Source organism: Scyliorhinus canicula, chromosome 5 (assembly GCF_902713615.1).
Source record: "Scyliorhinus canicula chromosome 5, sScyCan1.1, whole genome shotgun sequence".
Taxonomy (NCBI): domain Eukaryota; kingdom Metazoa; phylum Chordata; class Chondrichthyes; order Carcharhiniformes; family Scyliorhinidae; genus Scyliorhinus; species Scyliorhinus canicula.
In genome coordinates, this window is record NC_052150.1 from 73664520 (window position 1) to 73677880 (window position 13361).

The 13361-nt window shown below is 48.8% G+C and overlaps 1 protein-coding gene across 1 annotated transcript in view; it reads left to right on the plus strand.

Annotated features, from left to right (window-relative positions):
• Positions 1–2921: 2921 nt before the first annotated feature.
• LOC119966050 (antizyme inhibitor 2-like) overlaps positions 2922–13361 on the plus strand; it is a 78551-nt gene continuing 68111 nt past the window's right edge. Inside the window, exon 1 of the mRNA XM_038797214.1 lies at positions 2922–2990. The gene's annotated coding sequence lies outside the window, so the exon portion shown is untranslated. The remainder of the gene's footprint in view (positions 2991–13361) is intronic.

Here is a 13361-nt window from a genome sequence, read left to right on the forward strand (position 1 = left end):
TGGAAGTGCAGAAGGTTTTAGTTTAGACAGGCATCATGATCAGCGCAAGCTTAGAGGGCTGAAGGGCATGTTCCTGTGCTGTACTGTTCTTTGTATTCTTTGTATAAGAGATTCTTCCATTTTCTCGCTGTGGGCAAGCATGGCAACAAGATTGTAAAGAACTCAAGATAGATAATTTTGTTATAAGGAAGAGATCGCCAGAGACACAAACTGGCTAGAGGACCTCTCACACAGCAGACTACTATGGAAAGTTAAAGCACTTGGGATTGTGGGTGGTGTCTTCAGACGGATAAAAAGCTGGTTAGCAGACAGGAAGCAAAAAGTTGGGATTAGTGGGTCTGTTTTGGATAGGCAGGCAGTGAGTAGTGGGGTACCACAGGGATATGTGCCAAGACTCCAATTGTTCACATTATATATTAATGATTTGGATGAGGGAAGTAAATATATTATCTCCACATTTGCAGATGATACTAAGTTGGGTGGTATGTGAGCTGTGAGGAGGATGCAGTGATGCTTCAGTGGGATTTGGACAGGCTGAGTGAGTGGGCATATGCATGGCAGATGCAGCATAAAGAAACTGAAATCGGGAACAAAGCAGTATAAAGATGATTTCTTGAAGTATGGCTTTGTTAATTGCCAGAAAGTCAGCAAAACCTCTCTGATAACACTGCAAATTACTTCCAGTAGCTTTGCACCTGCAAAGGTAAGTTAAAATCACCTTACCTGGAAGATGGATGGTTAAACCTTTAGAAAGTCTGGCTGGGGCAGAACTTGTGCAGTTGCACATGTGATAATGGGGGTGATAATGAGAGGGCAATAATTGGACCTACACGGTCCAAAATGGCAGCTTGTGCACCAAATCAGCATAAGAGGCTGTTTGATGTCAAAATTTGCCCATTTTGCATCATTCCAGCACACTCATGGCACACCCACGCTGGCACTATATCAACTAGAAGACACTGTATGGCGACACCAAACATGGCCAGAACTGTCCCCGCTGACCTTTATCCACTTGGAGCTTCTGCAGCACTGGCACCAGTGGCTTTATGGAACCCTCTTCCGGTGTTTCATAGAATCGCTACAGTGCAGGGGAGGCCAGTCGGTCCATTGGGACTGCACCGACCCATCGAATGAGCACTTTACCCATGTCTACTCCCCGGTCCACCCTGCCCTATCCCAGCAACCCCATCACTTACCCAGCACATCCCTGGACTCGAGGGGCAATTTATCACGGCCAATCTGCCTAACCTGCATATCTTTGGATTGTGGGAGGAAATGGGAGCACCCGAAGGAAACCCACGCAGACACGGGAGAATGTACAATCTCCACAGACAGGTCTGACTTTTGTTTTGTGTGGATTAAATTTCAGTTTCTCTTCTTTTTGAACCCTGGAGTGGTTGGTTTTTGTGGGAGAACTTTGAGGGAGAAAATTTAATGTTGCAAACACTGGTTGTAAAAACATAAGGCGGGATTCTCCGTTGGCCAATGCCACAATCATGAAACGGGATTGGACGGACAATCGGTTCCGATGCCAAAATCGTGGCGGGAGCCGATGTCACGCCAAATCGCAATTCTCTGTTGCCTCGAAAGCGGCGTCAATGCATTCCAGAACGGACAAATAGTAAACACTATTTGCATATCATTAGCGAGCCCGACCTGTTATTCTCCGGGGCCTCCGCGATTCTCCTCCTCCGATGGGCCGAATTCCCGACGATGGGGTTCACTTGTGCTTTGAAAAATCATGAAACCGGTGTCGTGACTGAAGAGGGAGAGAGAGGGGGTACGGAAAGTGTCCAACATCCCCATAGTTTGCTGACAGTTGTTCCGCTGGCCGGGGGGCTTCTGCCAGGGCCAGGGGCAGTAGCAGGGGGTGGTCAGGCAGTGGGCTGTGAGGTCGGGGTGGACGGGCACGGAGCACCATTGCCGCAGCCTGCCAGGGAGCCATGCAGCTGCGCACGCCGCTGACTGCTCACTGTGAACTTAGGGCCACAGGTCATATGGGTGTCTCCCCAGGGCACTTCCCTCTGGCCCCAGCCAACCCATCAGCAGGATGTGTGCGCCTCAGTTCAACCAGTGCCATCTTGTTGGTTGGGATGAGTGTGTCTGGGAATTGTGGTGTGTATGTGTGGCTGCAGCTTGTCAGCCTCCCGAGTGTCAATCACGGACCCAGCGAATTCCGCACTGTTTCTCATTGCAATTGATTATGTTCCACGCGCCACTGATGCTAGCCCCTCCACAGTCGCTGAATCGGTCCAGTTTCGGTGCCAATTTTGCTGTCATGGAAGTCCACGAATCCTGCCCCGGTGCCAAAACTTATTCTCAGGCACTCGGAGAATCCCGTCCATGACATCTGAGTCACGTGTTGAATCAGGTCATTTCTTTATTTCCCCCCACCCACCTTCTGCATTTGATTGTAATAATAATAATCGCTTATTGTCGCAAGTAGGCTTCAATGAAGTTACTGTGAAAAGCTCCTAGTCTCCACATTCCGGCGCCTGTTCAGGGAGGCCGATACGGAAATTGAACCCGCGCTGCTGGTATTGTTCTGCATTACAAGCCAGCTATTTAGCTCACTGTGCTAAACCACCATAATGCAGCAGGTTGTTAGAGTTCCTGAAACGTCTGTACGTTTACATAAAGAAGTATTATCATCATTAGTGGTGCCTGAGTTCGGGATAGGACTCTCCATATAGAGGAGAGTCTGGCCTGTGCCTTAAACTAATTTTTTCTGGTGTGCCTTCGATCCCCCGCTCACCGATCCAGATTCAGGAATTGTCCTGTTTTTCCACTCAACTCTTAAAGCATCATTGTGACCTATTTAAGATCCCTATTTTGGTCACAGTTTTCCTTTTTGACCTCCATTTGCATGTTGATTCATGTTTTAAAATTTGACTATTTTGTCACTTGTATTTTAACTGCCAAATGCATCAGACCTTCAATACCACTGAGCTCCGTTTCTACAGGTATTCAGAGCCCCTTGAACAGTGAGGGTAAGAAACTTATTTTCTTTTGCTTGTGATCAAATCAAAATTAAGCCTCTTATGAAATTTGTGTTCAAGGGTGGCAACCAAATGGAAAAGGACCTAGAAGGTCTTTGACAAGGTGCCTTGAAGGACACTGTTAAATAAGTTAAGAGCCCATGGTGTTTGGGGTAAGATAGAAGATTGGCTGACTGGCAGAAGGCAGAGAGTGGAGATAAAAGGGTCTTTTTCAGGATGGCAGCTAGTGACTAGTGGTGTGCCTCAGGGGTCTGTGCTGGGACCACAACTTTTCACAATATACATTAATGATCTGGAAGAAGGAACTGAAGGCACTGTTGCTAAGCTCGTAGGTGATACGAAGATATGTAGAGGTACAGGTAGTATTGAGGAAGCGGGGGGCTGCAGAAGGACTTGGACAGGCTTGGTTGGAGAATGGGCAAAGAAGTGACAGATGGCATACAATGTGGAAAAGTGTGAGGTTATGCACTTTAGAAGGAGGAATGGAGGCATAGTTCAAAATTCTCTTAAGGTTAACATGCAGGTTCAGTCGGCAGTTAGGAAGGCAAATGCAATGTTAGCAATCACGTCGAGAGGGCTAGAATACAAGACCAGGAATGTACTTCTGAGGCTGTATAAGGCTCTGGTCAGACACCATTGTGATCAGTTTTGGACCCCGTCTCTAAGGAAGGATGTTCTGACCTTGGAAAGGGTCCAGAGGGGGTTCACAAGAATGATCCCTGGAATTATGAGCTTGTCGTATGAGGAACGGTTGAGGACTCTGGGTCTGTACTTGTTTAGAAGGATGAGGGAGGATCTTATTGAAACTTACAGGATACTGCGAGGCCTGGATAGAGTGAACGTGGAGAGGTTGTTCCCACTTGTAGGAAAAACTAGAACCAGAGGACACCATCTCAGGTTAAAGGGACGATCCTTTAAAACAGAGATGAGGAGGAATTTCTTCAGCCAGAGGGTGGTGAGTCTGTGGAACTCTTTGCTGCAGAAGGCTGTGGAGGCCAAATCACTGAGTGTCTTTAAGACAGAGACAAACTCAGGATCGCGACCCACAGGTGGGTTGCGGTTGGGTTTCAGGACGGTCGTGGCGTTTCCGACCGCGGGAGGAACACCCTACGGTCACGAACGGCTTTTAAAAATGCCGGCCGCGACATACTTTTGAAATTGTTGGCCATCCCGCGCATGCGTGCCGGATTAAGCAGTGCGCAGATCCGGAAGCCAGTGGGGTGGACCACCTCCTCCTGATGGCGGTGCGCTGTCCAGGGCCCGCTTTGTTCAGCAAACGACGGAGTCCTCCCACTGAGAGCGGTGGCAGAGAGCAGGTCATGCATCCTGTACACTGACGTCCCGTGTTCTGGCCACGAGAGAGGTCCCTCCATTTTATAGCTGCCAGCAGTGCTGGTGTGAACTCCAGGGCCTCTGGTGAACAACCTATGGAGAAGAAGCTGAAAACGGGAACAAACAGCATAAAGATGATTACTTGAGGTGTGGGTTTATTAATTGTGCCACTGCAAAGCAGATTCAAAGTTCAGGTGTGTTATAGCAGGGAAGCACTGGCAAATGAAAGTTTAAAACCCTCAAAACTTCAAAGACATTTGAAGATTAAATATGGCAAGTTCGAGGACAAACTTCTTGATTTTCAACAGATGCAGTGAGATCTTAAATTATCAGCTGCAGTAATTATCAGAAAAGTAACATTGAATAACAAAGCGAGGGACATCATGATGTCCAAGCAGGCTCACCTGTCACATTAAAGATAAGCGAAAATGGTGGGCCGTGAATGTCGGCCGGCGTGGGTCGCATAGGTTGGCAGTGTGGGCGGCCAGTTGGTAAAAATCTGTCCCGGGCAAAAAAGTTTGAAAAACACTGCCTAACAGGATAGTTTGAATCCAGTCAATGGGTGGGATGTTCCGATCCCACCCGAGGTGAATGGACTTTTTCATTGTCCATCAAACCCAGACATTCCCGTGGTAGGCAGGACTGGAAGATTTCGGCTAGCATCTTTACATATTTAATTTCATGAATCTGAGATACGTTGTGCCTGGGTGAGTGTTGGTATAGCGACTCGGTCGTTCTTTCCCATTCCTCAATTGTTCGTAACAGATTTTTTTGTTATTTTTAAGGATGGAGTTGTTAATTCAGTGTCTGAATTTAAACATTTAATAATAATAATAATGCTGATTGCAAATAACTTAGACCGATAGGCTTTCTTTCTAAACATAAAAGGGGTTATTTTTTATTGTACTGAAAAACCTACCCAGATGTAAAAATATTTTAAAAGGTACACACATTTCGAGACCTTCACACCACACAAACTCTCTGAAGCATGCAAAATTGCAAGTTTTGTAGGGAGGTTAACTCCCTACAGAGGGCAGCACGGTAGCATGGTGGTTAGCATAAATGCTTCACAGCTCCAGGGTCCCAGGTTCAATTCCCGGCTGGGTCACTGTCTGTGTGGAGTCTGCACGTCCTCCCCGTGTGTGCGTGGGTTTCCTCCGGGTGCTCTGGTTTCCTCCCACAGTCCAAAGATGTGCGGGTTAGGTGGATTGGCCATGCTAAATTGCCCGTAGTGTAAGGTTAAGGGGGGGGTTGTTGGGTTACGGGTATAGGGTGGATACGTGGGTTTGAGTAGGGTGATCATTGCTCGGCACAACATCGAGGGCCGAAGGGCCTGTTCTGTGCTGTACTGTTCTATGTTCTATGCTCTATGTTCTATGTTCTATGTTCTATGTTAACTATGATTCAATGGCAAAAGGTAAAAAATAGAGAGTTCAGTGATTGAGTCCTTTACTGTTGTTTGTGGCCGAGGCAGATTTACTTTCATAGTGGTCTTAAAATTCCAGTGTGGCTGAGGCGGATACAAACAGCTTTCACTGGAGACATGCACTTTTAAACCGGAATCTGTCTTCTAAAAATTGATGCAATTGCTTCCGAGGCTCCTTGCGATTGAAATTCTCTGGGCAAAATTCTCCACCTTGCGACGCCGCAAATAAGAACTGCGACTGAAGAATTGCCACCAGCGCTGTATCGGAATTCATGCTTCGGTCCCTCGCTGGTGGCAATAAGGGGGTTTGCACCCCATGTCGACAGGAGCATGCAAAACCAGCATTTGTATTAATTTAAATGTATTTACCATGTTGGATCCACTATGCACCTCGCTTCCATGATGCTCAGACGGATGTCACATGGGCACGAATTACTACAGATATTTACAAACAGGGACTGGGCAACATGGATGCTGAGGAGGAGCGAAAAGTTAAGCAAAGTTTGAAAAACTGTTTAAAATTATATTGCTTGCTGGGGGTGGGGGGGGGGGGGGGCGGGTGGCTGCCTGCCAGGGAGGGGAAGAAGGGGGTGTAACGAGTAGCGACTTGGTGACAGTCTGTACATTCAGGGTGTTCCCCTCGGTATGGCCTAGCTCAGGCTGCCATTGCTGCAGTATTTGTTTTGAACGCATCCATTTGGTACAAGTTAAAGTGGCTGTTCACTCTGCTAACTGCGCTGGGTCCTGTAAATGTTTTTAAAGTCTCAGGTCATTTGGGAGCCCACCCAGGCAGCCCCTCTGGTAAACCCTCAGACCCCAGCTGAATCATTAACGGGATGGGCGTGGCTAAGCTCAATCAGTGGCACACCAGGTGCTGCCATTCCACAGTGCGCTCATCAGAAGTGCAGCCCCACTGCAGGGGAAGCAGGGGAAAAGGTGAGCTCACCCCAAAGAAAGGGCACATGCACTGTGGCCTTTGCCACCCTCCCTGACACACTGCTCCTCTCAGGGCAGAGGCCTGAATAGTCACACTTTCAGTTAGCCCACCCCTCAGGGCCACCAGGTGTTTCCAAGCCCAGCCTGCCCACCGCTCCGCTAGTCCCATCCATCCTGCCCCCGGTCAAGTTGTCACAGGACACACATCACACTCCTAAACGCCCAGCAGGTGCATACTTCCCTTGCTCACCCCCATCTGTGAGACCTGCCCACACACAAGTCTCTAAACATGGAGGCAATTGGTGGCACACGTTGACCCTCTCCACCGCTCAACCGGGTGCCACCTTGCTGAGGGGATAACACATGGTCCACCCAATGAGAACACCCACAGTAGACCCCACTGGAGAAATAGGGCAGGTGCCACAGAGCCGATCACTGACATGGGTTGCGGCAGCTACTGGTACCCCTGTTGACAGGGACAGTGGTGAAGGTAAAGGGCTCCCTACATCACGGGCCCGGTGCCACTCACTGATGGAGATAGGGGTGCAGTGTGGAAGGCAACATATTGGGGGAATGACTGAGGGGTGGGTGTGGGTTTGGGGTGGAACGTGTGGAGGGTGGAACTGAAATGCAACTCAGGGTCACCATGTGGCCTGTTGGATTTGGATGGGCCAGGGAATACTCATCTTGCTAACATGTCTTCTCTTTTCACCTCCTGCATCCGTCAGAGTTGGCTTGCGTACCAAGCATTGCCAGCATGGTCTCCAGCACCTGAAGGCGGTTGGACTCATCCGGCTGCACTTGCGGATGCTGGAAATTTGGTGACATCCCTCCGCTGCATCTCCCTGGCTAACTCTATCACAGACTGCTCCATCGCAGTTCAAGCGGTTCGGATCCCCCCCCCCCCCAGTCTGCTCCTACTCTCTTCTATTATGGGCTGCTTTTTCCTCGGGGTCACATAAAGGATATGGTGAGACACATGAAGGCGAGTTACACAGGGTGGGGGGGGGGGGGGGGTAGCTGGTGGCATGTGTGTGCAAGGCACCTGGCCAAAGAGGACAAAGCAAGTGTTTAGGGTTTGGTGCAGGATGGGTTGTGAGGGAGATGCAGGCAGGGACAGGACTGATGCCAGGGGAACAGGAGTGGTGACTTACCTGAGCTGCGCTAAGGTCATTTATCTTTTTCTGCACTGCGTGCCGCTCCGCCTGGTTAGTCTGCACTCTCCGCCTCTGCCACCCCCGCCCAGGCTCGGTTGACGATAACGGGCTGGATCCTCCTCTCCACCCTAGGTTAGAGGGTGTCCCGCCTGCCCTCCACTGTCGACACCCTCTGAAGATCAGTCTCAGTTAAACAGGGGCCTGCTCTCCGCTGTGCCGCCTTCTTGGCTGGGATGAGAGTGTGTGGGGGAGTGGAGTCCTTATAAGCAGCTGCAGCTTGTCAAGTTCTCCAGCACCAATTCCAGCCCCAGCAAATCCAACACAGGCAGGAAGAAGAATTGCTCTAGATTCACATGGGCAGAGTTCTGGCCCATTAACACGTCCTGAATTATTACAATTATTACAAATAGCGCCCCCAAAAGGAACGTTAACTGCTTGCATTTCAGTCCTGGCATCAACACTTTGTCTCCCAAACAGAAAATTTCACCCTCTATCTCGTAACAAAGTTCGGCCTCTGAACTCGAGAGAGAAGGGAGAGAGATGGTGTACTTTTCCATTTGCAGACTTCTTCTTGACAGCCAAAGCAACCAGGGTATAATAATGAAAGGCATTTCAAAAACAGTTATTCTGGTCACATAGCCTCTCCCCATAATTAGTTTGATATTCCATAGAAAGTGATTGATTAGTTCATATCTGGACAGACCTTGTCTATTGTGCTATGGCCTGGGTGATTAATTTAATATCCCGCAGTCACTTTTGAATAGACCACTTTTCCACCTGATGAGCTGCAAAGAACATATCAAGAGCTGCTATATAGCCATTGTCCTGGCAGACTTTCTCGGGGGGTTTCTGGCAGTTGCGGCAGTGAGGTCTTCTTATCCCACCAATGGCAAAATCCCACTGCTGGTTTCCTGATGGAACATCCCCCGCCTTTCTCTCTGCTTGAAAGGCGGCTTTATAGAAATGCAAATGGTGAAAGCCAGTTACTGGTTTTAGTTCATCATTGAAGTAATTCTTGACACCAGCAGGTGTGAAGTTTGCTTTGGCATAGCTTAGTTCTAATCCACATTGGAAACTTCCAGGAATTGATCAGCTTTAAATGCAAGATGTGACAGGTGACTCATGGCAGCCTAATTTGATGTAACCATGTAAATAGAACCCCACTGGTTGGAAATATGACTCTTGCACTGTTAGTACATTTTAAATGTTGTAGACCAACTTTTATCATTTGTTATTGTCTTCAGAACAAATTCTTTATTTCCTTTTTTATTATTTGCATCTGTTCAAATGAGAAAGTTTGAAGCAGTTTATTTGTCTCAGTTGATCATTGCGGTAACATGGGTGGTACGGTGACACAGTGGTTAGCACTGCTGCCTCACAGTGCCAGGGACCTGGATTCAATTCCTGCTCCCGGTGACTCTGTGTGGAGTTTGCACGTTCTCCCCCTGCCTGTGTGGGTCTTCATCGGGTGCTCCGGTTTCCTCCCACAGTCCAAGGAAGTGCAGGTCAGGTGAAATGGCCATGCTAAATTGTCCCTTAGTGTTCAGTGATGTGCAGGTAAGGTTATGGGGCATAAGGCTGGGGGAGTGGGCCTAGGTAGGGTGTCCTTTGAGAGGGTCAATGCAGACTTGATGGGCCAAATGGCCTCCTTCTGCACTGTAGGTTCTATGTAACAAGTTCTTTCTATTATTTTATTCTTTTCATTTATTTTGTTTGATCACGTGTTCCACAAGTTATTTTCATGTTTGCTTAAGTGTATTACATTCCACTTAAGCAAATGGGTCCTTGTATCCCGTGAGTGTTTGCTCGGTTACCTGCAGTAATTCAGGGGACACTGGGCAAATGTACAAAAATGACAAAGGCCCAATGTAGCCTGGTTCCTGGAGACCAGGAGAGGCCCTGCAGATTTTCAGTGTTGTTGGGTTAGATTTTCATGAGGTGTAAAAGTGGTGGCCTGGTCCCAATGCTAGGATTCCCGACACTTCCTGGGGTTTCTGAATTTCTTTTTTTTAAAGAAATATTTTTATTAAAGCTTGCAATTTTACACTGTACAAGAAATGGATGCAGCGTCTATAATTTACAATTTACACTTTTCTTTTCGCTACCCCTCCTCCATCTCCCCCACCCCCCCCTCTCCCGACCCCCTCCCCTGCTGCCCCTTCCCTTGTCTGCTGTCTCCAGGTCCTATCCTGGGCCCTTCCCATCACCATTGATGGTCTGTTCTGGCTTTTGTTTTCCTCTTATGGCTTTGTGAGGGGAATCTGGTCCCCGTGTTGGTCTCTCCCTGGGTTCCCCTTTGGCATTTCCTTGGTCTCTCCCCCTTGTTGCCCATCACCAGCCCCCCACCCCCACTCATTCATGTCTGCTTTCTGTGGCCCTGGTGGTTCCGGTGTGTCCCCCTGGCCCCCCTCCCTCTATGTTGTCCATTGTTGCCTTCGAACAGGTCTTGGTCTCGGCTGATGAATGATCCCCACGCTTTGTTGAAGCCTTCTTCCAACCCTTGTGTGGTGTTTTTGATCTTCTCCATTTGGAGAAATTCCAACAGGTCTGCCAGCCAGTCTGCAGCTGTGTGTGGTGCTGTTGATCGCCAGCCGAGCCAGTGTGCGATTAGGGAAGCAAATGCACGGCGTTGCCCTCTTCCCCATATGAAGTTGTGGCTGGTCCGATACACCAAAGTCTGCCACTCTCGGGCAATGATTCATCCTCACCCCACAAACTTGGACATCACCTCGAAGAAGGCTGTCCAAAACCCGATAAATCTGGCGCATGCCCAGAACATGTGGGCGTGGTTGGCCCTTCCAGTTCTGTCCCTCCCCCGCTCGGGTTCAGCAGGAAAACCTCAGGTTGAGTTTGAAGCCCAAACTTTTCCTGAAGCTTCATGATTTCAGTCAAGCCGTTTTGCGGGTCCGAGATGTAGAGGACCAGGTCATCCACATAGAGTGAGACTCTATGCTCTCTGCCTCCTCTTCGGATACCCTTCCAACCTCTTGCATCATACAGGGTGATCGCCAGGGGTCTAATTGCCAGGGCGAACAGGGGCGGGGACAGCGGGCATCCCTGTCTGGTGCCTCTGTGCAACTGGAAGTATTCAGAGCTAGTTGTTTTGGTCTGAACGCTCGCCTTGGGGGCGTTTTACAGGAGTTTCACCCATGAAGTAAACCTTGTCCGCAGCCCAAACTACACCAGTGTACTTCCATTCGACTCTGTCGAAGGCCTCCTCTGCGTCCAGGGAGACGATTACCAAGGTGTTTTCTCCCTGGAAGGGGTCAGTATCACATTCAGCAGCCGTCTGATGTTTGCCATTAGCGGTCTACCCTTGACAAAGCTCATCTGGACCTCAGTGACCACCTCTGATACGCAGTTCTTCCGTCTCCTGGCCAGGAGCTTTGTGAATATTTTTGCTTCCATATTAAGCAGCAAATTGGTTTATATGATCCACATTCCATTGGGTCTTTGTGTCATTTTTGGGTATCAGCGATATGGTGGCCTGTGTTAGCGTTGGAGGCAGGGTGCCCCTCGCTAGTGAGTCGACGAACTTCTCCTGCAGATGCAGGGCGAGAGACAGTGCAAACATTTTATAGAGGTCCGCTGGGAATGTGTCGGGTCCCGGTGCCTACCTCACCTTAATGGACTTATTCTCTCCACGGCCTCTCCCAGTCCTATTAATGCTTCCAGCACCCCCCGCCTGTCAACCCCATGACTGACATGTCCAGTCTATCAAGGAGCCTTTTCATCCCCGAGTGCCCATCAGGGGGGCTCAGATGTGTATAGTCCCTGGTAGAAGGCCTCAAATGCTTTGTTGACCTTTTTTGGCTGGGCTACCAGTCTACCTGTGCTACCCTTTACCAGGGCTATTTCCCTTGTGGCTGCCTGCTTTCTCGGCTGGCGAGCCAGCAGGCGGCCAGCCTTCACTCCGTGTTCATAAAAGGTCCACTGTGTCTGGCAGAGTTGGCGCACTGCCTTCCTGGTGGGTAGCAGGTTAAAGTCCATTTGTAGCTTTTTACTCTCTGCCACAACCTCTATGGTTGGGGCCTCGGAGTACCTTTTGTCAGCCTCCAGGATGGAGTTGATCAGTTGCTGCCAAACCGCCCTATCTTCCCTGTCTCTTTTTAAAAATAGATTTAGAGTATCCAATTATTTTTTTCTGATTAAGGGGCAATTTAGCATGGCCAATCCACCTACCCTGCACATCTTTGGGTTGTGGGGGTGAAACTCACGCAAACAGCACCACTGTGCTGCCTGTGCTCTCTTCCCTGTCTCTATGGGCCTTATAGGATCTGCCTACTGAGGTAGAAAACCCCAAGGCCTTTTACACATATGTGAGAAATATGATAATGACTAGAGCGAGGGTGGGTCCGATCAAAGACAGTAGCGGGAGATTGTGTCTTGAGTCAGAACAGATAAGAGAGGTCTTGAACGAGTACTTTTCTTCAATTTTTATGAATGAGAGGGGCCATATTGTTGGAGAGGACAGTGTGAAACAGAATGGTAAGCTCAAGGAGATACTTGTTAGGAAGGAAGATGTGTTGAGCATTTTGAAAAACTTGAGGATAGACAAGTCCCCCGGGCCTGACGGGATATATCCAAGGATTCTATGGGAAGCAAGAGATGAAATTGCAGAGCCGTTGGCAATGATCTTTTCGTCCTCACTGTCAACAGGGGTGGTACCAGGGGATTGGAGAGTGGCGAATGTCGTGCCGCTGTTCAAAAAAAGGGAATAGGGATAACCCTGGGAATTATAGGTCAGTTAGTCTTACTTAGGTGGTAGGCAAAGTGATGGAAAGGGTACTGAGGGATAGGATTTATGAGCATCTGGAAAGACACTGCTTGATTAAGGATAGTCAGCACGGATTTCTGAGGGGTAGGTCTTGCCTCACAAGTCTTATTGAATTCTTTGAGGAGGTGACCAAGCACGTGGATGAAGGTAAAGCAGTGGATGTGGTGTACATGGATTTTAGTAAGGCATTGATAAGGTTCCCCATGGTAGGCTTATGCAGAAAGTAAGGAGGCATGGGATAGTGGGAAATTTGGCCAGTTGGATAACAAACTGGCTAACCGATAGAAGTCAGAGAGTGGTGGTGGATGGCAAATATTCAGCCTGGAGCCCAGTTACCAGTGGCGTACCGCAGGGATCAATTCTGGGTCCTCTGCTGTTTGTGATTTTCATTAATGACTTGGATGAGGGAGTTGAGGGATGGGTCAGTAAATTGGCAGGCGATACGAAGACTGGTGGAGTTGTGGATAGTGAGGAGGGCTGTTGTCGGCTGCAAAGAGACATAGATAGGATGCAGAGCTGCGCTGAGAAGTGGCAGATGGAGTTTAACCCTGAAAAGTGTGAGGTTGTCCATTTTGGAAGGACAAATATGAATGCGGAATACAGGGTTAACGGTAAGGTTCTTGGCAATGTGGAGGAGCAGAGAGATCTTGGGGTCTGTGTTCATAGATCTTTGAAAGTTGCCACTCAAGTGGACAGAGCTGTGAAGAAGGCCTATGGTGTGCTAGCATTCATTA